The 25,577-nt window shown below is 43.6% G+C and overlaps 1 protein-coding gene across 2 annotated transcripts in view; it reads right to left on the bottom strand.

The window, feature by feature from the left end:
* The window catches only part of VRK1 (VRK serine/threonine kinase 1), a 288,098-nt gene extending 267,162 nt beyond the window's left edge, over nucleotides 1-20,936 (bottom strand). Inside the window, exon 1 of one of the 2 annotated variants that reach the window (XM_078660130.1) lies at nucleotides 20,799-20,936. The gene's annotated coding sequence lies outside the window, so the exon portion shown is untranslated. Of the gene's footprint in view, nucleotides 1-20,787 lie in introns of both variants that reach the window. The other variant, XM_078660131.1, reaches the window with a different exon arrangement.
* Between the last annotated feature and the right edge of the window lie 4,641 nt (nucleotides 20,937-25,577).

Here is a 25,577-nt window from a genome sequence, read left to right as displayed (position 1 = left end):
CATATAAGTAAACCCGCATAGAGCAAATATTGCAAGAAGCCTTTTACAATGTTCCAGTTCGTAATAGGTTTGGCCCCTTAGACCTTGTTGATTGACTTGAAGTTGGGTGTGGCTTGCAAGCTTATTCACCTTTTAAGGCTATTCAAAAGGGTGTGAGATGCCACTACCCCAATAGTAATAACTCCAATCTGGGTGCATTAATGTTCTTCCAGTCCAAAGAAAAGGACCATGTATCCGGAGCAACGTTAGACCAGTCCCCCAGCGGAGGGGACCATTTTGCACTTTAACTTCTCCTAAAGGCTACCACCTTGTCCAATACCTCTTCTATAGATCCATGTGTAACAAATATCTTAAATACAATTAATCCATCTGAACCACCAAGCGAGACTACTAGGGATGCCCCTGGCGGATTGGTGTCAATTGGCTCTACAGGTAGGAGCTCATGAATACTTAAAATACTCTCCTGGAATATTGCTGGGCTTGGCACCCAATGGAAAGGTCCTGAATGGGTTAAAAAACATTAATCCCTTTGATATTTGCTTCTTTCGAGAAACGTGGCAAACTCAGGAAATTAGCTATTCCAACTTTGCTATTTACTCTGTTAATGCCAGCTTCTGTGGGAAAGGAAGGCCATCAAGAGTCTTAATGATTTGGATTGGGGTACATGTGCGTTGTGTGGTACTTGGGTCTGAAACAACAGAGGATGATATTCTCTGCATGACTTTACATTTTCCCCAACGGTTGCAGAGTAAACTTATATAATGTAGAAGTAACACCCTCTGCTAAGCGACATGAATCTCCCACAGTTGATCAGCTAATTGGGCACTTAGCAGGTCTCAATCCTAACACGCTAAACATAGTGGGGGCGATTTTCATTGCCAGTTTGAACCACTCAGCAAATTACCTCTCCCTGACAGAGGATGACAGGATATGTTCAATCCCTATTCTTAGCATTCCCCAATTAAGAGGTGGTCTCCCCTGGCTTTACAATGAAATGCCCTATCCATGAATTGTATGGTTCGTGCCTGTAACGGTCAAACAGAATCTGACAGACAGAGTAGCCATACCTTTGATAGGAAGCACTAGCCTTATAAATGATGTATTCTATGATATTAAAATGTTGCCGTTCCTAAAAGATATGGCTGTGGCAGGCTGGCACAATAGTGACCATAATGCTCTGGAATTGGACTTAGAACTCCCATATATCCTAAGCAAGCCACCCATTAACCCTTAGATGGCAGGTGTAGACTTTTCAATAGTAAACACAGAAATCATTGGGAGACAGTGGCTAGGTCTGACAGCGGTTTTAGTTCTATATATGGTAAGGTGGGTAAAGCCATTGAGGAATGTATTCCCTCAGGCAAGGAACTAATGATGAACTAGCAGTAAAGAAGGTAGAGGAAGTTCACAACTCTCTTCTATAGCATAGAGGAAGATTTTTATAGAGAAGCGACTAGCCATGGACCAAGGAGTAGTGGACCAAGGAGTAGTGTACCATCCTAGAACAACACAAAATGAGGTCAGGCTAAAAGCGCTCGGATTACTGTCATTAAGAGTTGTAAGAGGGATGATGTTCAGGAAAAAAGAGCCGAATACAAGCTAGCTTTAGCACTGGCCAAACGGGAATGGGACTGCCAAAACTGGGATCTCCTGCTAGCTGCCACTAAGGGAAACAACCAAACTTTGGTATTGCCTCCGGAAATAGGGAAGGAAGTTCCAACATTGACAATAGTGTAGCAGCAGAGGCTTGGATAGCTCACTTCAACAACCTATAAATCAACAAAAATCCATTGCAGGCCATCTCTCGAACCTGCCGTTGTGAGACGGTAAAACGTGGGACATGCTATTAAATAGATAGCGCCTGGGAAGGCACCCTGTATCGATAAGATACCAAAAGATGTGTTTTTATCAGAAACAGATGCGTGGACATCGTATTTTACAATGGTTTTTAATGCTATTTTAAAAGGTGCTAGTATACCAAAGTCGTAGACCGGTGCAGCGATCCTCAACATATTTAATAAGGTTTGTCCCTTGGACCTAGCTAATTATAGGCCAATTGGCTTAATTGACAGTACAAAAACATTTTAGCAAGGTCACATTGGGCAGATTGTGGCATTGCCTAGAAGAGAACGATATTCTTTGTCCTCTTCAAGCAGGCTTCCAACCAAATACATCCACTGTGGATCAGGTCTTAAGACTGCAGATAATTTATTGGAAGACTGTTAATTTTGAAAAGGGGAGGTTGTATGCAATCTTTGATGACATAAGAGCCACATTCAATCTTGTGCCCAGATGCTTGCTGTGGAATGGCCTCGCAGAACTGGGTATCCCGACATAATTGTGCAATAATTATAAATCGAGAGATTGCACCAGAACAACTATGCACAAATTAGATGTGGCAAGCTGGGTGAAGTTACCGATCATATACCAGTGAAGTGGCACAAGGTAGGGATGCGTTTTGGTCACCACCCTTTTTACGTTGTTTTTTTTTTATTTTGCAGTATTCTTGCATAGCTGTGAGAATGATGCCCCTTGTCTAGCTGGCACTCTTATTTGCAGACACTGTTCTGCTGTCAAAAACGCCCATGGGGCTTCAGAAAATACTTCATGGCCTTAGCAGATTCCGTGGTATAAGGGGACTGGAAACTAATATTAAAACAAAATACATGGTTTTTAACCCCTTGCACGCTGATGACGGAACCGCTCCGTCATCAGCTGCGGGTGCGCTGTGCTGATGACGGAGCGGTTCCGTCATGGCCCGCCCCACTCAATAGAACGCTCATGCGCAGCGCGAATTCCGCGCCTGCGCTGAGGGTTCTATTGAGCGGGGCGGGCCATGACAGAACCGCTCCGTCACCAGCATAGCTCAACCGACGCTGGTGACGGAGTGGTTCCGTCACCAGCATGCGGCCGCCCCGCCCCCTTAGCACTGCGGCGGAATAGCCGCCGCAGTGAAGGGGTTAATCCCCATTCTTCTGCGCGTACCAGCCCCACTCTAGATGGTGTCCCCCAAAAACAGGTCTGTCTGAGTATTTGGGGATTACTCTAGACGAGAATCTAGATTGGTCATCCCACGCCGCAAAAAGACTATTACAATTTGATCAGCAATGCGGGGGTCTGCAGAAGCTGAACAAAACGTCCTTTTGTAAATTCGTTGCTCCGGTAGCAAATTTTACTTGCACCAGGCACTGTTAGTAGCACTATAAAGTGCAGAAATCTGGAGCCACAAGAATAGTAAACCCCTGGAAATGGTAGAAAACAGATTTATTAGGCAAATTCTATGTCTACCGGTCAGTACTCTTAAAGTACCTTTGAGGCTTGATCTGGGACTCGGAAGAATTATTGATAAGATCGAACTCCGTCCCCTAATCTTTTGGAGAAACATTTGGGCCACCCCCACACTCTTGCCTTATCAAAATTGGCTGGTGGTAATCTTTAAACACCCAAATGCTACTATTTTACCTTGGATTAGATTTGTGAAAGACATTTTAATGGGGATGGGTCTGGACAACTTGTGGAGCGACCCACTGTGCTGCTGTACTCCCATCTCTGCCAAAGAATAAAAAAAAAACAATACTACACCTACAAGCACAATCTTCTGTTACCTCTGCACAAGGTACTTTAACAACCCAGTTTATAAATGATAAAAAATAACTACAACTGTAAACCCTTTTTAATGATATTGAACCCAATTTAGCAAAAACGGTATATACAGTTTCGTAATGGAAATCAGCCTCTTAAATGTTTTACTTCCATAAGGTCAACCTCCTCAAGTAACTTCGCCCAGGGGTGTAGCCTCTGTGGCTACAAGGAGGAAATACTCTAACAACGAAAACTTGAAGGTCTAGAAAGCTGAGTAAGAAAAACTACCAAAAGAGAGATACAATAAACAGCTACCACTTGTGGTGAAGAACCATCAGGTACTTAGATAAGTCCTATCAGCCCACTCATATGGCGGAGCATCGTCATTTAGGACCTCTTGAACAGGGTCTGTGTGTCCAAGCCCAGAAGTAGTGGCTTAATATCACTAGACCACCGTTCAGAGGATAGATGTATCCTCACCGCAAGTGGTGCTGATGGAGTGCAGTGCTCAAAAAAGAATATATGTGTAGTGGTGATTAAGATGACGGTCAAAGCAAAAAAAATTCTTTATTGGTATCCACCTTGACGTCAGGTTTTAAAAACAGTGTAAAGACAGTGTGAAAATATCACTGTACAGTATGCTTGTGAGTTTTTAGGCCAGAGGAGGAAGGAGGAAATACCACACGTGTTATTCTTTTGCCCACTGTACAAAGAACCGCATGCAAAATGGTTCATTTCAATCTGCCAGAAGTTGGGTGTTAGAAGGCATATAGAAGCATATAGGATACTCTAAGCTGATACAACAGATAATTTTAAAGTAAAAATGTACACTTCACATCTTACAACTTAGATTTGTAATCATTTTTCCATGACTATTTATTCCCCCATATGTGCTTATGAAATGGTTGTGTACATTTTACAGAAATTCTCAACAAGTGGTGTTATGCTTTTTATCTTTTAGCATGCTGATGTTTTTACGGACTGTTTTTATATTTATTTTTCTTATTTGTATCTCTTTATGGAATACTACCGAAGTATTTGAATGAATTAATTAATTAAGAAATTGGAGGCAATCGGTTAAAAGACTGGCAATTCACTGACAGAGTTACCAAGACTGAAACAAAGATGCAGCACTAGAAAGATGCTGCTAAACTAGAAAAATGTCATGGATGTTCCTGTACAAAACTCTAATGAAATGATGAAGACTTGGAAAACCAATCTACGTACAAATCTTTGCTTTATAGAGGTTCTGTAGGGTGTCAAAAGACAGAACTCAACTCAGATATTCCGGACCAAAGTGATTAAGGAAACTAGGTTTACAGATTTTCTGAGGTGTGCTAGAGAGCCAACTATTCCAGGAGCCTATTTTCAGAAACCAAAGGTTAACACCCATCCTCGAACCAGAACTCACTTTAAAGACTACAGCATTAGGGAACTTGTCTGGGTGCGATATTCTAGAACCCAATCTAGATTAGCAATTTATTAGGTATCAAATGTTACACACAGTAACCTGTGCTTAATTACTAAAGCAAACACAAATCAATGGCTGAGAGAAGGAAGACCGAATTAACTCGGTCAAAAAAAGTACATGTAAAAATGTGCAAAAACTTCCACATACGATCTGTCTTTTTTTACTAAGAATACATAAATCACAACCACTGGCAGAAGCAAATCGTTATTTTCAGCATTGATAAGCATAGTGGACATTAGTATTAAGATCCAACCGAAGAACAAAGGAGTAAAACTATAAAATGATTAAGACGTCAAAAGGCCTATTTTCAATGAGTTGCCATAGACCTCAGCTTCATGAGACAGAATTCTGCAAGCAGATGTTCTCATTGTGTACACATAACTTTCATGTTTTAGAATGTCCATCAGCAGACGGCACGGAGTCCAACTGTTTGTAGATTTTTTATGCAATAGTTTAAGTAGCATTTGTAATAACCTGCACTGTAATTGTCAGACTTTAACTAACAATTCCTACCCATTATCCGAAAAAGATACAATAAACGAAATTACAGCACTGCTCCATCAGACAGACTTCTTCTGTTCATGAACATTTGAGCAGCTAAACAGCAAGTCGGACTACATACCAAAGTTTCTTCCAGGAATATTTGAGGAGGAACTGCCTGAAATAATTAACCCGATATGGGGATTATGTGTATCTAAGGAGTATTAATAGCTCGGGTGACAATCATCTCATAACTTGCCACTGCCCAATTCGTCAGTGAAAACAGACAATCCGCTTGCTTTCCTCAGCACAGACTTTCTGGAGCTTGGACGGAAGATAAAAGGATATGCTTGTAACCTCAAGAATTTAAATCAAATGTGTCTCCTCTAATCCAAGCAAATGCTTCAGATATTCACATCTGAGAAAAGAATCGACAATTAAAGGACAACTCAGCATGAGAAAAAGTATGTGCCACTTATGGTCATTCCAAAGGGTATCTTCCTCAATAGTTCCTCTTGACAGAAAAAGACTACTGCATGAAATTGCCCAACAGTGGTGCACAGAATAAGGTTTCAAATCCTCTGCATGGTCTTCAAAGCTTGGGTGAGAATAAGCAAAAAACTACTTTAAACCACTGTTCATGGTCTGTGCTCTGGGCAGAAATCTGGGATCCAGCAACATACCGGTTCACGTCCGATTTGAGACCCAAGGAGATAAGGGAATTTGTGTCTGCAACGTTTTGAACCCACAACAGAAAAAAAATTGATACCGTTTGGAAACGTAAAAAAACTTGAAATAGGTCTCTTGAAACGGCTTTACCATACATCTACAAACATTTTGCCACTACCCAGACCCGCCCGCCACCTCTGAAAAAGGCCTGAGCCACTCTGCAGGGTCTTTGGACCACAGCCAAATCATGGCCATGATCTCCAGGCCTTCATGGTCCAATACTCTAACAAACACAGTCAACAGGGACTAAAGGCGGAGACTATTTAATACCAAAACCTGCACTTTGAAAATTCATCACAAGTCCGCGCCCTTCAAAATAAAATGGTATAAGATTATTCCCTCAAAGCAACAAGGACAGCTAAAACAACTCTACAGCCAACTTTTACAACATCACATTGGGCAGCTTGATTCACCGACTATACCAACAGAAACATTTGGCCAAAACAACCTGCTGGTGCTGCCTTGGACCTTGCCCCATACTCACCTTAAGTCCATCGATTTTTCTCATAAGTCGCTGTAATGTACCTGAATGCTGTACTGGTCTTTCCTCCCATAGAATGCAAAAGTATTCCTCTTGAAAAACATACTTGCCTGAAAGTATTGATTCTGGTGCCTAAGAATATATAAAGAAGCGTTTTATTTTAATAAATTGGTGTAGATCTTATTGAGAGTCGTGTCCGTCATTTATTGACTATTGTGCGTATTTGCAGTTGTCTAACGCTCCTCTCTGATAAGCGTATGGCTTCTTGACCACACCACACCCTAGAAGAGCACCTTGCGATTGCTAGAGCAAGCCCCTGTCCACTGGTAACTGAATACCTGGACTCTCTGCACGGCAATCCTCTTTTTGGTACACCATTTAAAGAGGCAGCTTTCTGCAGAAAAGTTATTTGGAAGTCCACAGTAGCATAAGTTGTTTTGGATGAGTCAGAGAGGAGAGGTAGGGGGGACAGTTCGAAAGAGGTCCCCCCCCTCGAATTAGGTGCAAAATATATAGATACATACCGACAAAATCAAAGGTATACATACTTAGAGAGTTTAGCATATCAGGCATATGCAAAATATTTAAAGGATTGTTTTGGGAAATGTTGGGCTGGCTCCCCCAAAACCAGCACAAGCATTGGAACATCAGAAGCCATACAAACAACAAAGCAAGGACAGTTAGGTGCATTTAAAGTATGTTACATTAAAAATAGTATAAATAACACTAATTAAAATATATTATATTACTGTATTAATTAGAAATAACCATGCATTTAAACAATGTTAAGGAAATATAAAAGTAAAATATGGTTAAAAAAAGTAAATGGGATTTTTGAATGGGTGTATATACACATGTATTTTTAAGGCATAAAAATGTAATGTATGTATGCATATATGTGGGTAAGAAGTGTAGTTCATGTATGTATGTGTACATACATATATGCATGTGTGTTTAAGGTACGTATGTGGGTGTTTAGGGCACTAGGAGTGCAGTAAAGTATAGAGAAAAAAGGCATTGGGTTCGCTCAATTTATAGATAGAAAAAAAAAAGAAAAAAAAAAAAAAAAGGAGCTGGGTGCGTTTACATTCCAGAATTAAAAATAAACAAAATGTAAGAGTGCTAATAAAACACAAAGGAGGAGGAGGAGGCTTACCCCCAAAGTAATATGGACAGTGATTATAAAAATGAATTATGAAGTTACCTGAGAAGCTGCGATGTAAATGTACCCGAGGATGGGGACTCTTGATGCAGAGGCCACACTGTAATGACTCCTGATGTAATTACATGAGAAGTAATGACCAACAACCTCTTAACGGTATTACTATTGGCAGGAGTTATGGCGAAACCCCTTAATACATGTACTACATCAAGTGATAGCATTGGATCAGTCGAGATTTATGCCCTACAGGTCTAGACATAACCTTTGACATCTGTTAGGATTTTTGGTCAGGGAGGCAACAGAAAACCGGCTGTGCTTTTGGCATTGGACGCCAAAAAAAGCATTTGACTCAGTGCAATTGCCACAGGTGGTCATGGAACAGGTGGACTTTAGACCCTCCTTCTGACCCAGAGTAAAACTGCTGTACTCGCTCCCCACAGCCCGAGTAAAAGGCACAGTATCGGAGGAATTTTCCCTGGGAAGGGGTACGAGGAAGGGTTACCCACTTTCCCACCTCCAGCTTGCAATAGCGATTTAGCCCGTGGCCATCTGGATTAGGAGAGACGCTCCGATTAGGGCCCTTTGCTGGGACTACGAGTGGAAGGATGCAGTTCCACTTACTGCAGCTGAACATCCTCATTTGGCGGAGCGAGAGAACTCCATTTATAGAATATTGGAGATTTTCACTGTGTTCAGGCGCTACTCCGGCCTCTGTATTTGGTACAAATCTTGAATATAGCCACTAGCTGGCTGGAAACCAATTGTGAACTGGCACTGCCCATACCAAGGGAAATAATGGGGTTCAAATGCCTCTGCATCTATTCACACGGTACCGTCGCCTTTTCTATGAATATAACCTGGTCGTGCACCTTGCAGAATTGAAAAGGGATGCGAGTCACTGGCAACACCTTGCCCTGTGAATGAGGAGAAGAGCAGGTCTTTGAAAATTATTTACCTATCAAAATTCCTGTATGTATGTATTCCAGAATCTGAAACCAGACATCTGCTCTAGGACGGGTGCACCCCGCCCATCGGTTTGGAAACACCCACCTGGAAATCAGCAGAAGGGGGTATTGCACTACCAAACCTCCGCCTCTACGACTGGGCGACATAGTTGGCTGTACTTTAGGAATGGTCTTTTGCAGGCCAAACAGAACCCATTCTACAAGTGGACAGGAGTGCCCTGGACCCACAAGGGCGTATCAAATGGATATATGGGAGACAGAGGCTTCAACCCCCATTGCGACAGTTGTGGATTCGTGGAGAAAAGCTATCAAATGGACAGGGGGTAGGGAGTGTTGACATAAACACCACTGTACGAGGCAGCTGGGCTGGCCCCCATAGGGGGTGGAAGGTCATAAGAAACGGGGATGTGCTCGGGATCTCGAAACTGGGAGATGTTTGAACAAACAATCAAGGAATGTTACCTTTTGAAGAACTCCAGACCCAGTACGATTTGGCTGGGGACCAGTATCTCCAGTACCTCCTGGTTAGACACATCCTATGGGGCTGTATGGACCCAGAAGTGGAGATACATGTCGAGTGCCTGCTAAAGTAAAGGGACCTGGGTGCTCCAATTCACCAACACGCCATCTCTGTTACCTACAGTACTCTTATAGCTAATAGAACCCCCCTCACTGAAGGGACTACAGAAGAATGGGAGGGAGACCTCGAGAAATTGGAGGTGGAGGACTGGGGGCCACGTGCTGCTACCCAAGGGAGGTGGCAGTCGGGGCAGGCTTTAGGCTGATCAAGCTCAAAATCTTGCACCGAGCCTAATATATAAGATCTAGATTATTCACCAAGGGCAGGTTAAAAAGAAAGATGCCTCACCTGGTGCACACAGCTCATAGGTCAAATTAAATTGGGGGCTCCTTCTGATCCTTGTCTCCCCAAAAATGCTCCATGAGATATCTAGGGTAGTCACGCCTCCCCTCACTTTGCTACTCAACTCTATTCTGAAATATTGTCTTTTTCCCCACAGAGTGGAAAGAAGACTCCATTCTCCCACTACTGTAGAAACCGTTATTGGACCCCAAAGAGGCAAAGAATTATTGCCATATTTCTAGGTTACCATTCTCAGCTAAGGTTCTTGAAAAAACACATGAACCTGGCATTGCCCAAAGTTGAAGGGAATCTTGGACTCATCACAATTCGGCTTTAGGCCGGATCACAGTATAAATCACTGTGTCAACTACGAGGTCCTGCTAGAATGCCTGGCAGAAATAGGAAATGGAGGGTCAGCTGCTTCGGACATTTCCTGTGCACAGAGTGCAATCAGTCGCTTTGGGGGACCCAGTCTCTAAGCTTTTGTCATTGCTATGTGGGGTTCCCCAGGGGTCCTCTGAGTCCCACATTGTCAATGTACATGTAGCCCCCCTCACAAATCTAATCCGGTCTTTTGGCTTTGCCCCATTCGCCTATGCAGAAGGCATACTAATTGTGGTGGCTATCACAAATGATATCGATGAGACGGCACACGGTTTCATGAGCGGCATGTCAGCCATTAAGCTATGAATTAACGACAACAGTCTCATGCTTAATTCAGCCAAAACCGAGGTTCTTCTGTTTAGTGCGAATCCAGTCTCTTGGGGCCAATCCTGGTGGCCTTTGTCGCTCAGCCCTCCCCCACCCCAACTCCACACACAATCTTGGCATATTTCTTTACTCTGATCTGTCCTTCAAGGTTCAGATCAACAAGCTCACTTCTTCCTGCTTTTTACTTCTCAAGATTAAGAAGATTCGCCCATTTATTCCTTTTGAATTTCAAAAACTATTTGTCACAGCCTTAGTGTTAGAGGCTGGATTACTGGAATACCCAATACGCGGACATTCACCAACGCTCACTGAAAAAGTTTCAAGTTTTACAAAATGCTGCAGCAAGACTTTTGAAAAAATTCCCGAAATTCAAGTCAGTTCCAGTGAATGAGAGTCAAGTTCAAGGCACTATGCTTGGCTCATAAAACCCTGTGCGGAAATGCCCCAGCACAGCGGAAACAAAATCTTTTCTGGTGCAGACCAAACAAGACGGTACGATCAACTAATTCCAGGACAATTATTAATCATAAAATTCAAAAGAGTGAAGTGTGGCGGCAGGAGTTTTTTTTCCATACTACAGCTCAATTGTGGAACAATCTCCCTGAACGTCTGAGAAGCCAGTCTCGTCTGCTCAAATTTAGAACGGAGCTTAAAACATGTTTTTTTTATGGCCCATTATGATAACTGTACTTAGCAGACCTTAGACCAGAACAACTAATTAGACAGTGCTCCGACACTAGCACCAAGATGTCATTGGCATTCAAGCACATTAGAAGTTTAATCAATATCCAAGGAGCCAGCCTGTTCTAGGAAGCAGTTAAATGCAGGATATCCCATGCCCTAAGCAGCTATTGGAATTAAATGCACAGGAGGTGATGCTGGGTATCTATGTGGACCAAACACTGGATAAATACGCACTCCTATTCGGCAATGTGGCCCAGCTGACTGGATGGCATATCATATAGAAACGGGGTTACGCACAGCCCGAGTGTTGAGGCGGAGATAGGCCAACATGGAATAATGCATGAGAGCAAAGGAACAGATCTAAATAGATTGTGGATGCATCCACAAATTCGCTAAATTATAGAGACAATGAAAGGGCTGGAGGATGCAGCGTCAGACGATGGGAGCGAGGGGAGGGTAGTAAACAAAATATATATATATTTTCAATTATGCTTCATTTGGTCACCAGGGTGGGTCCTACCCTTGTGACAAAATGAAGCGTAATCAAGGCTGGCACATCACATATGTAATGGATTGTTTCTCGTTCATTGTGGTATAGCAAGCCCCATCTGTTTGTTGCATTCTGTCTGGCTTCCTGCAGACAGTCGGTGCGGAGCCAAGACCCCCCTCCTCCTCAGTACCACTCACCACTTTTACAGGACATGGGTGCTGTTGTGAGCTGCTTTTCAAACACTTCTTTCGGCAGCTAGTGACCTTTCCTAAAAGAGGCTTAGTATTTTTGTGAGAATTATTTGAGAGTCAGAGTACATAAGTCCTAGGGTGCTTCTCTATTGCCATCATTCCTTTGTGAACCAAAAAAAACGTGCTTATAGGTGGATCCCTCTGTGCGGCAGTTTCACAAAAGGAGTGTGGAAAGACACATGACCAATGTTTCTGAGCACTTCTCAATTCCTTCTAAATCTAATTTCCAACCGTGGTCTCACACCCAATCCCTGTGGTGCGGATTTCTCTTGCTAATTCAACACTATCTCCAGGGTCGAGTACGGTTTTCACTTTCGGGCACAGCACACATCCTATGTTTAGAGTAAAATCCCTAGTGGAGCAAACGCCGTGCACAACAGAAGCCTTAATTAAAACACTGCCATTATCCCAACTGATATGCAATTTGTGTTCTGGAATACACACTTTTTGTAAGCCTTCTGAGACGTACTACAGATTTTTTCTTTCACTGCATCTCTCCCTCTGCACAGATGGGATTACATCTTACAAAGGGACTGATTTAGTGGTGGCTATTAGGGCCAAACCCATCTCATTAAACACCTCACCAATCTCATGCCACATCACTCTGTACCCAAGCACTCTTTCAACGTCCACCTATACCTTAAAAAAAAGTTTTCCAATTCCACTACACATTGTCCTGGATGCAGAGACAGTGACGTCTACTGGGCTCGGATCAACCTAATGTGTCCACCTGCAGGCTGGGCTTAGATAACAGATATCCTTTCTGTTAGCATCCAGTGTGAGTCATGTATGAATGCCAGGCATTCTGCTGCAATGGGCCCGACAGGAATCGAAGTAACAGGCGGATCATAGCAGCACGAATGCATGTAGGCATCCTGGCGCACAAGGGTACAGAGACACAAAAAGCAGTAACACTGCCCCGTTAAGGTATGCACTACCCAGAAGTGTCTATCCTATATAATCTATGCATGATTGCGAGCACAGAATGTTACACACTGTAATTAGGGCAGAGACACACCGACCACCTCAATGCACACGCAGCAGCTTCGTGAGCATCTGTGATGGGGTGATCCTCATTAAAGCATCCTGTGTATTAATTTCAGTTACTTCTGTAAAATGTTCCAGTTTGTGGTTCTCATACATGGGAGTTGACGCTAACCATGTCTTGCTGGGGTCTGTATGCCTAGAACTGAATCGGATGTATTTTTTTTTGCCTGGGATATTACAAAATTAGACATAGATGGCTGGTCCAAAAGTGCAGGAACTAGGCACACAACGAAAAGTCTTGTTAGAAACCAGTAACGGATCTAATATTGTCTGATCTTTTTATTCTTTTAAGCTAATGTTATCTATTATCCAATCCTGTTTTAGCTCATTAATTTGTTTTTTTATATATTTGTGTATGTTCTTTTATGGTCCACGGACCGAAATTAAGAATGATTGGATTTGAATATCATTGGCAGATTGCTTTATCATTTGCAGCTTCCAACTTCAACTATGAATCTTTGTTTTGCAAGTATTTTACATTATAGGAAGTACTTTGGTTTTCAATTTAGTATTGCAGTATATTATAATTTATTGAGCCCATTGCTCCTTTGTTTTTCCCCAAATACCTGATAAATAGTCTTCCAAATGTTTTGCACAATTACCTATTCCGAATTCACTCATCTAGCTAGGCACAAAGTGTTTCCCAAACATACTGACAAAAAGAAAGAAGCCTGATGGACCTCCTTCTGTACCCGATCTTATTTCTAGAATCACTATATATAAAACTGTGCCCATGGGTCAGAGGTTACACTTCTCCACTTCACAAACTCTCCAAGTGCCCCCCAAGCCCCCCTAAAAAAATTCCCTTAGAAATGAAGGGAAGTGGAGAAGCGTGGCTCAATGGTTAGAGCGGCAGACCCTGATGCAGAGGTCTGGCCTGGGACCAGGGTCAATTCCCGCCTCAGCGGCTCTTGGACTCAAATTCCCCGGACCTGATAATTCTCGCCTCTGTGCCTAGTCTAATCGTGGGTCCCACTCTGTGACTCTGAGCAATAGCTTGCCTAATCTCCACAACGGCCCCAGAAGCGCTTGGATGCCTGGCTTCACCTTGGGGGTACCCAGGAGTGGACATTTCACATGAAAGCCAGGACGGCATATATAATACAAACACATGAATAACTTTATTGCTCACATGGATATACCTCAAAAGTCCCCTCCTAAGAAATTAGTAACTCTCCAAGTTCTTTTACGATTCATCTGGGTGGACCCAACAAATGTGCTCCTTGGTAGTCAAGTAACTCTCTACATTACATACTGCACATGTGTGGCTCTCAAAATTATCATTCTGGGAAAAGTACCTGTAACTCTTTGTTCCTTTACTTCTCAAAGGGGACAGCCACAAAATAAAATATTTTCTGAGAACTGAGTAACTGTCTATATTCCTTTATTTCTCACGAGGTAGGGGTCAAAAAGTTCCAGAGAACTAAGTAAATTGAATCATGATTTATTAATCTGCACCTGGGCAATTGCCCAGCACTTATGTTGTTTGGGGACCTGAGTACCGAGTCCACACCAGGGAGGAACTCACTAGTATTCATGTGTTTATTGCTGAATCAAGTCTTCGATACTACACACCTCCTCCTCTATGACGGAGGAGCATTGCCTCACTGCTTTTATGCACTGGGAAGAAGAAACATAAAAAGATAATAACTTTGTGCTCCTGCTGCTTTGCAGGCGGGTGAGTGGGCTGCTCTGCTCTTGGAGAAGGGTAGGGGAGGAGTGGATTACCCACTCCTAAGTGCGCAATGCCTGTTTCGTCGGCCCTCTGGGGAAGCCCAAACCAATCATGTGCACTTTCCCCTTCTCCATGCAGCAAGCCCACCCAGACAGCCCCTGGCTGAGCGCCGTGTCACGGCGCTCAGACCAATCACAAGGGTGCATTGCAGCATTGTGGTTGGCTATGGGGAGGGAGCCTGGATGCCTGCTTCCTGTTCCTGTCAGCGACGGAGGGAGGAGCAGAGAAGAAGCAGGACACGGCCTCAAGGTACGTTTTTTTTCTTCATTCCAATCCCTAACCACCCCCACCCCCCAAACAGCATGCGCCCGCCCCGCCACAAGCAAGCCATGCTGGCCACCACTGGATACTACTGTCCACGCTTTAAAATCCATTGTTAGGGATCCTAATAGGCCTCCGAACGCATCTCTAACTGTATTAGCCAAGATATCTGGATGCAAAGAACCACTAGAAAGGAGGCTTGGATCTTCCTTCTCATCTGGTTCTTTACCACATATAGGCAACAAGCGGACCACAGCACCTCGAAGCCCACCAGCTGTAATTTTTTTTCTATTTTTAGGATTTTTATCATCCGCTTCAAACGTCCCACAGCTGAAAGCCTCTTTGATGCAACTGCTCCTTGGCACATCTCTGAAATAACGTGCCACTGTCCTGCCTAACAAAAATATTTTTCCAACAAAATCTGCTTCTTGGATATTTAGCAGTGCGCATTCCAGAAATCTTGCACACCGATATCACGTCACCAAGTCTAAGCAATGCCTTGGTCAAAGTAATACAGCACACAAAAGAAGGACGGAATGCTGACAATGCAAACATTCTCCCCCAGTCAAAAGATCTAGGTTAAATCCATCGTTCTTTTGCCCACTCCGCCACCCCAGTTTGGACCCAGCCATACTCAAATCAGTCTTGATCCTAGGCCTCATGGAAACAGTCCAGACCGAACTGCCAGGCCAGGTCCGCCCTGGACCGGAAACAAGCATCCTGGGACCGGTTTCAGGGTATATCACCCTTCTTCAGCCAGGCTAGCTTGAATCCAGTGGCACAGTGAGCAAGGGACCCACGTCTAGGCATACCCATCCCAGTTAGGGCAAAAAGTATTACAGTAAACAAAAGATGGACGGAATGCTGACAATGCAATGGATTTAGGCCCAGATCTCTGTACTGGGGTGAATGTATGACATTGTTCTGCATTCTGTCCATCAACTGTTGTTTTTGCATTGGTCACCCCGAGTGGGACGGGTGTGCCCAGACGTGGGTCCCGTGCTCTCCATGCCACTGGAATCAAGCTATCCTGGCTGAAGAGGGGTGAAACCACAAAACCGGTCCTAGGATGCTTGTTTCCAGTCCAGGGAGGACCTAGCTTGGCAGTTTGGGCTCGACTGTTCCCACAAGGAACAGGGTTAAGACTAATTTTCATATGGCTGGGTTCAAACTGGAATAGCATTGTGAGCAAAAAAACGATGGATTTAGGCCAAGATCTCTGTACTAGGGTGAATGTATGACATTGTTCTACATTCTGTCCATAAACTGTTGCTTTTGCATTGGTCAAAGTAATGACGTCACTATGCGTCCAACCTGATCGCCATCCTACTTAGGTTAGATTCACAAGGGCGCCAGAGTCACGAAACCGTGACGAGCGTTACGGCTTTTTGTGCAAAGTCAGCATTTTTTTCTAGATATAGCTTTCACCAACACTCATCAGCATTGTGATTATTTGCTTTCTGTCACCTCTCAACCAGTGAGCAGTTTTTTCAGACAACTTCACAAGGTACTCTTGCACCTCCGTTTAAATTGATATACTATCAGAACTACTTAATTTTGCTAGTACTTTTATATTGTCAACATAGCAAATAATTTTATGAGCAAAGATATGGCTTCATCACAACAAATCACTCAGCCACCATCATTTCTAGCTCACCCAGGCAAACAAATTATCAAATTATCTCATTAGTTAGGGTTCTTTGAAAATCATACAGAGGACAGAGATGCTGTTGGTTATAGTCCACAGAGGAAATTTGGATTACTGTATGGCAGTTTAGATTTGGCAGCACAACAAATTGTTGACAACCTATCACCAATCCAAGCGCCTGCAGGTCGTTCTGGGAACACACAATCGAATGTATGCATGGAGGCCGTTACACGTTTATGTAAACAATTCTCTGAAGAACCCAGCATCATGTTAGAGCGTCACAATTTCTTCAAGAGCAAACAAGCTGAAGACGAAAGGGTAGAAGTGTACATTGCAGCGCTTAGGATCCTAGCATCCACATGTTAATTTGGTGCTAATGTTGACACAAATATAAGAGATCCGTTTGTTTCGGGTGTTCATCTCCTTTAATACAAGAGAGACAATTAAGTTGTCGTTACCCTACTCTTGTCAAAGTTATCGAAGCCAAGAATATTGAAAGATCACTTATATCCTCAAAGGTACTTAACGCAGATACTTCAATAGGTGCAGTAGCAGTTGAATAAAAAAAAAAGAAACAGAACATGTGTGTTTGGTAAATACTAAGTCTAAGAACTATAAAGGTATACAAAGTAAAGGTTTTAGATGTGGGTTAAAAGATCACATCAGTAACTTCCCAGGCTGCCTAGCCATAGGTAAGCATTGTCTATTTTGCAAGAAAATGGGGCATTTTCAATCAGTATTCAGAAGTAACAAAACCCAAAGTCAACAGTATAGATGCGGATATAGACAATTTCACTGAATCCATGGACAATGTTGTGCTAACAATGGAGTGCAATTCTATTTTAACTCATGTACAGGGTCCCACATGTGAAGCTGTTATTGACAGCATCATATTGGAAGTTATGGCTGATTCTGGTTCGCCAATCAATATTATTAGTGATACCACATTTATGGAACACTGAAATAGAATTCTAACCCCTGCAGATATTAACCCCAAAGCTTTTGGTGAGAAGGATATTGAAATGCTAGGATTCTTCTCAGGTAAGGTCAGTTGTTTGCCCGCCGCATCTCTGAGAAGCGTGACGCAGGGCCTGTCGCGGCTCATCACCGGAGAAGAGGATCGACAGCGCAGCAGACACCGCCGCATCACCGGAAAGAGTGTCGCAGGGCCTGTCGCGGCTCGCATCGTTGTGGAAGCAACTTGCATCACCGGTAGAGGACTGACGTCGCCGCATTGCTGGGAAGCTTGACGCAGGGCCTGTCGCGGCTCGCATCTTGTAAAGTATCTCGCATCGCCGGAGAAGAGGACTGACGTCGCCGCATCACCGGGAAGCGTGTCGCACAAGGAAAGACGGTCCTCTTTATTTCTTTGCACCCGAACTTCACAGCATTTCCATCGCTGCTACATTGCTTGATGTGGAAGCGCAACACATGGTAAGGTACATTGACGTAAAGTGTCGCATCTCAAAGAACTGAGCTAAACTAAGCTAAATCTACCACCTTAAAGTAACGGTATTGTGTATTTTTGTTGTTTATGGTCTTGTGGTAACTCTATATAAAGTATACTTATTTTTTATATAAAACCTGTGTGGTGTCCATTTGTAGTGTTGTCACTGGGTTACTGTATGTGGTCACAAATGCTTTAAACACTGCCTCCGAGATAAGCCTGTCTGCTTGTGCCATGCTACCAAGGGTGTGAACAGGGGTTATTTTGGGAGTGTAATCCCCTTATCCTGACTAGAGGCAAGGGTCCCTATTAAGCATGGGAAGATTTTGCGAATTGGCAATCCGTGAACTTAAGTATTTACGGATTCGCAATCCGCAAAATCCGCGAACTCTCGCGAATTTTATTTTTTTGTGTTCGCAAGGATTTCTGCCAGTTCGCGAGGGTTGTGTACCAGTTCGCAATTGCGAACTTACTTGTCGGCTCGCAACGGCCGCGACTATGTTGTTTCTACATCTGGTTCATCATCACAGGTTCACAGCACCCTCTGTTTCACCACTGCCACCCTCTGGTACACCCATGCCACCCTCTGGTACATCACTGCCACCCTCTGGTTGGTTTATCACTGTAGATTAGGGGGGTGAAAAAAGCAAGCACACCTGCCCTGCTTCAACTGACATGAATTAATTTGGGGTTGATTAATGTGTCACTGAATTTAAACTTCCAGTCTGGCTGGCACCTGCTTCCTTATCTGTAATTTACTTTCTGTTGCAGTGCAATTTTTTTTCACAGGACCTTTGTGGCCTACTTGTAGCTATTCTCTGAGCCTGCTGCGAGGGTCAGAGCAGGGTCATAGAATAGTTGCAAGTAGGCAACTGAACTCTGAAGGGGCCCCTCAGGAAGCACTACAGGGAATGGTAACTAATGATAAGATTGAACTTTTGCACCTGCTGAGTGCTTTCAGTTTTGTTTGTAATTGCTTTCTGTTGCAGTGTAATTTTTTTAACAGGACCTTTGTTGTATACTTGTAGCTATTCTCTGAGCCTGCTGTGAGGGTCAGAGCAGGGTCATAGAATAGTTGCAAGTAGGCAAATGAACTCTGAAGGGGCCCCTCAGGAAGCACTACAGGGAATAGTTACTAATGATAAGATTGAACTTTTGCACCTGCTGAGTGCTTTCAGTTTTGCAGAAATCCAAATATCCAGCAGCATCCACAAAAAGTAATCCTTCCAGGTCAAGATCCAAATCAAAGTGACTAGCACATGAAGAAAGCACTGAGAGGAGCCTGCTGGACAGGAACAGGAAGTTGGAGACTGTGGGGCACTTCCTTCCTCCCACCCCCCCCCCCAAAATGGACTCCTTGCAAAGAAAAAGTGCAGGCAAATGTCAACCTGAGGAGTTATTCTAATAAAAATCATAATTTTCAAGATTTATGCTGTCTGCTGGTGGATTTTTTGTGCGAAATTGCAAATTTTGCAATCTCGCAATTGCGAGATTGTCGCTGCCCGCCGCATCTACGTGTTCGCAAGTGTTTACTCCCGCGAAATTGTATAGTATTCTAGTTGGCAAGTGCGACCAAGCAAAAAATCCGCTTCGCACAGATTTTACGAATTTTCGGCAAATTCGCTGATTGCGAATTTGCCGAAAATCCGCGAGCGGAACGGATTTTACGCTCATGCTTAGTCCCTATGTCACAAGTGCCTACCTGTGCCAACTAGAGACCCCCAAATCTAACAGGTGTGTTTCAGTAAATGCGGCCAGCTACAGTCTTAACAATTACGTTGAGCATGCACCACAAGATCACACATTGAACAGTTCACCTCGCGGCAAGAATACAGTTTGGCCTATGTGTTCTGCTGCCAATAACCAGTAGTTCTAAAAAGCAGGTGCTGAGACGGGAGTCGGTCAGGCTCTCCATTTTTCCCCTCACCATCAGGGTGAAAACAAAATCGTAACTCTGCAGCAGGACCACCTTTCCCTGCCTGTGATGTAACATCAAAGAGACACGTTATAGTTCTTGCACAGTCTCAGCCTTTCAAACCTGAAGCATTTTCAACATTATTGTAGTGAGTTGGTACTACAATTATGTACAACGAAGCCATTGTTGTTGCTTATTTATCTTATGAAACTAACAATCATTGACGAAGCCAATAGTCCTGGCTTCTTGTAGGTGTAACGTTACATGTTGAATTATGCATTATACAAGTCGGGCGGCACACTATGGTGAATAAAGAATTTTTGCTTAAATGTTTTAAGCCACGCCCATTTGGGACCCCTTCGTTTTTTCATCCCTCTTACACCCCGACTAAGCACATCCCTTTTCCGATGTCATATGGATGGCGACAACTGGGGCAGCCCAACCGCCCAGAATTTCTGTTAAAGTAAAGCTAATCGGCACCCTGAGAACGTGAATAAAGCCTAGTATATCCAAACACATTTGCACTTCATTATATAAAAAAATGATATGACATCTGTATAGAATTTCGGCCGTGGTGAGCATATATTACACATTCCGGTCACCCTGCAGGTCCCTCCGCGGTGTTTTAGAAGCAGAGATGCCAACAGTGACTATACGTCCCTGTAATCTTCCACACGACTATAATATAGTTTTTGGTTCTAGTTAAATGAAACTTTTAATGGAGGAGTTGTAGCATCAGACTAACGCACAGAAGTTTATAAACATTCCACCCGTAATGGGGAAAAGGGTCTATAACCAGTATTATGACTGGGTGGCGATTACGTGGCTACACTATGAAACAAACAGTGTAACCAAACATCCTTTACCTGAAACTCACCTTTATCTCACACCGAAGGACCAGCAAAAGCGGCGCCAACACAGACCCGGAAGTTTCTTCGACGAGTCAAGCCAGCTCCCGCTCTGCCACTTTACAAAGTACACTGCAGACCAAAGGCTGGCGCCAGGAAAGAACTACGTGCGCCCACAGAGGACAAACTAGAGCCGTACAACACCTATGCGAAAGCAAGTGCCGAAAGAGAAAAGGGACAACTGATGTTATATGTGTGTTTAAAGAGCGGTAAACAGAGGGGATCATATGAATAGTAAAGGTACGATCTGTCAGCTATGTGTCTTTTTACTATTATGCCACAAAAGCAGTAAATGATGGTCACCGGCGCTGTATTCACCACCAGTGGAAACTTATCGTATTCGCTGTCAGAAAGTGTGATACTTTAGGATTGGTTATGGAAACCCTTATCATCTAATTGGCTAAGGAACAAAATGTCAGGCTATCATTGGCGCTGCAACTCCTCAAAATCGTTGATTCCGGTAGGATATAGACAAGCTTGCCGTTTGCTCATTGGGCGATTGAGCGCGCATGTGCCCCGGCACAATAATATTTAGCTGCATCATGTATTCCCCTTCACGTATAGCAGTGTTGGTGAGTTTCGAGTGACGTCAATCGAGAGGGCATTCTTTACCGGTTAAACACTTGTTTACCTAATCGAACTGTGCTCTCAAATGCTGGACCTAAATTGATGTGACTTTTTTTTGTTTGCAGATTTATATAGCGCGAACTCGACCCGAACGTACGAGAGCGACATGCGTACCAGTTGTTTCAGAATTGACTTGTGTGAAACGAAGGTGTAGTGTGAACCTGTCTATTAGATACTTACTTACCCAAGGTTGGTTCATTTTAACTGCGACCCCGAACTGATTTTCTAGGCGCAATGGGTTGCTTCCAAACACCTGAAATGTAATAGCGTTTCTTACCCGACTTCAGCTGCGTTTAGCAATGCTAAATTGGCATGTATTCGGAACCTTCACGCATGCATGTCAACAGACTGGATTAAAGCGGGAGACTCCCGATTATAAAGCCAAAATGATTTAGGTTGCCCCCCGCTTACATTTTTTTCTGTTTCAATGTTCTTGTGTAACGTAACTGGTGGTCATGTAAAACACTCCCAATAGCTTCACTCGGCGAGTACGCGCTATATAAAACAACAAAAATAAACATGTTAGTCAACAGGGAAACTTATACCCCTCCCCCATTTATTTTTCTCTTTCTTCCACTCCTATTTTATTTTAAAATGTTGGCATGTATGCAGTGCTTGAAATGAAAAAATAGAAGTGCAGGTACTCAGTACCAGAGTGCATGCTTGTTTCTGAGAAGTGGCAATTAAAAGTTTTACATTTCACATGAGAAGTGCTGGTACTCTCCCTCCCAAAATAAACAAGCATTGGCATAGCCAATAGGGCTCACCTTTGGGACCTTATAAGTGTTTAGCCATGTAGCACATTATAACCCACCGGGCAGATTTCTGTAATGGGGCAGTACTAGCAGTTCACAGCGGGGATGTTGTACATTTCATGGGACAGTACTGAACTTCCCACAGGGCTTTACATTTAATGGGGCTGTGCCAGCACTTCAGAGGAGGGATGCCGTACATTCAATGGTGCAGTACCAGCACTTTAAAGCAAGATGCTGCAGATTGTATGGGACAGTACCGGCACTTCCCAGAGGGCTGCTGTACATTTAACGGGGCAGTACCCACACTACACATTGGGGATGCTGTACATTGTATGGGACAGTACCACCACTTCACAGCAGGGCTGCTGTACATTTAATGGACAGTACCAGCACTTCACAGAAGGGCTGCTGTACATTTAATGGGCAGTAGCAGCACTTCAAAGAAAGGGATGCTCTACTTTTAATGAGGCAGTACCGGCACTTATCAGTGGGGATGCTGTACATTTAATGGGGCAACAAGGAAGGTTTGGGTCCTATCTGACTAGCTTGGACCACTCCTATATACCAAACAAAGAGATGGCTAGTCAGGCTTTACTTATTTTTTATTTTGTGTGATCACACCCAGCCTACAAGTACTGAGCGGTCAATGTTTTATTTCAAATTTTTATTTTCTTGAATTAGTGCTTTTAACATTTCTTTTTTTGTAAATCATGAAAAGAGACAGTCATCAAACAATAAAGAGTGCATTCAGAGAGCAATGTGCACAATATATACAAGTGGTCAATATGTACATCATCAATACAAAGATTTCAAATGCACCAAACAGTATATACTAATAAATACATTAAATGAGTACAATGCCTAAATAAAGTAATTTGATCCTAATAAACAGCTGATGGTCACGATGATCTTTGTACACCCCAATTCCGCAACAAGATGGACTGGATGTCATTGAAATTTGCTTAGAGAAAAGACCTCGTCCACATCGAGTGCCTACTGACTTGATTGTAGCGTTCGCAGCTCTAGCACTAAAAAGAAACTTTTTCACGTTCGAGGAGGAAATGTTCCTACAAATCAAGGGTTCAGCAATGGGCTGTCCTTTTGCCCCGGAAATGGCGATTCTATATATGGGCCAATATGAAGAAAAATATGTATATAAAAACAACCCATATCAAGACCACATCCACCAGTGGCTGAGATATATAGATGACGTGTGGTGTATCTGGAGTGGTACACCACAGCTTCTGGAGGAATTTCACGTTTGGCTCAATAACCGAAGTCCAGACATCAAGTTCAGTCTCTGTTATGATGAAAAAGCCTTACCCTTCTTGGACGTCGAAGTAAAGACAACGCCGGATGGACTTGCATGTACCCTGTTTCAGAAAAAAAGGACAAAAACAATGCTCTTCACTTCACGAGCTACCACCCCAGGAGTCTCAAAAATAACCTTCCCTACGGGCAATTCCTGAGGGTGAGACGGAACTGCTCAAGAGTGCAAGACTTCAACGTACATGGTGAAGCGCTAACAAAGAAACTACAAGAGAGAGGATATCCTCGCAAACTGCTCAAGCATTCCATGAAAAGGGCCAGATGCACACCAAGGGAACACCTACTGGAAAAAAGGCAGAGGGCGGCCACACAGCGAATGGTATGTGTCTCCACGTTTGCACCTCACACCTACCCCTTGCAGAAGATCATCCGAAAAAACTGGCACTTGGTTGAAGAAATCATGCCTGAGGTGGGTGCACCACTATTCGCCCTAAAAAAGAACCGGAGCATAGGACAGTTGATTACATCGACCCGCCCCCAAAAGAAAAAGGATACCCAGAGTACCATCTTCGGTACGACCCCTGTAAAGGGACATCGCAAATGTGGGACGTGTTCCGTGTGTAATCTCACAATGGAAGGTTCATTGTTCTCGGATGGAAAAAGATTCTGGCGCCATGAAGAGCACACCAACTGCAAAACCAAAAATGCAGTGTATGCAATCCAGTGTCCATGTGACAAGGTGTACATCGGTAAGACATCACAGGAGGTCCGACAAAGGATCATACAACACCGCTCCCGGATTAATAACAAAGTCCTTACAGCGCCACTAGTGTCACATTTTCTACAACACAAGCACTCTGCCAATGATCTGAAATGGACAGTGCTGTCAGTAATCAAAGGTGGAAGCGTTGACCCTGAGATACGGCTGTCTCAAAAAGAAGCATATCTAATATTGAAATTTGACACAACCGCCTCAGGGCTGAACGAACTCTCTGAAGCAAGTAATTTGCAATAACAGTCCCCCGTTCCCTCCTTCCTCAAATACATGAGTCCATTACACGATGTTTTCAATACATGAGTCCATTACATGATATTTCCAAAACATAGTCCACCACATGAAGTTTGTCTGTGATCGTCTGTCTGCTTTGCTCTTGCAGGGCAGCCCCCCATCCCAAAGGTATACTACCACAATGCACATGAGATTATATAGAACTACGTCTACCAGCATTCATAGCCCCCAGTCACGCCTACTTATCATGGCCGACCACCGCCTCTAAACTACCTGAAGTGGTTTGTGGATCGTACACGCCAGACGCAGGAGGGAGTGCTGGGAAAGAGAACGCTCGGTGAATGAGTGAGTACATTTTCCCGAGTACGCCACGTTGATGGTGCGCCCACGCATTACCGCACAGCATTGTAACGACTAGCTGGGCGCTTCTGGGTGTCGCCGCATTTCACTAAAATACTTTCCCTTTAAAAATCTTTCTCTAGCGCCGTAGAGAAGCCCGCTGGACCGATCGGCCAGACTGCCCCACATCGAGGCGACCCGCCCGAAAAGAAAGGTACGTCTCCATGCCGTACAGCAGTGCTTTCTTATACCAACCTAGCGCTATGTAGGTACAGACTTACACGCGGTTGTATTTATCTCGTTGCAGATACTCTGCACGGCGCAACCGCCGCAATCCCTATCAAAATCTAAAATCAAAAATGTAAAACTGGTGCCATGTATGCCACAACCAGAACAGGTATGAATTGCTACCATTCAGCCAGGGCTGCTTATAATGCTGACGGTCCTCCGAAGTGACAGGTTATTCTCCACTATCTTTTCTGCAGATAATGTGTGCCCTGTGAGGCTGCTGCCCATACACACGGTGACCATGAAAACTACATTCAGGTAGTGATGTTTACCGGTTGTTCGAGTCTCTGAGTCTATCAAAAGTGTGTCTGCTATCCATACTTACACCAGATTCCATCATGATTATCCACAGTTATGGCTATATCCAGTCCGTGTCCTGAGGAGAACCCTCAATCGTTTTGTGGTTCGAAACGCGTTGACCCCGAGCCAGGGATAAAGAAGAAGGGTGCCACTAGAGACTC

This window comes from Lissotriton helveticus, chromosome 9, assembly GCF_964261635.1.
Source record: "Lissotriton helveticus chromosome 9, aLisHel1.1, whole genome shotgun sequence".
NCBI lineage: Eukaryota > Metazoa > Chordata > Amphibia > Caudata > Salamandridae > Lissotriton > Lissotriton helveticus.
This window is presented reverse-complemented; position numbering and strand designations above follow the sequence as displayed.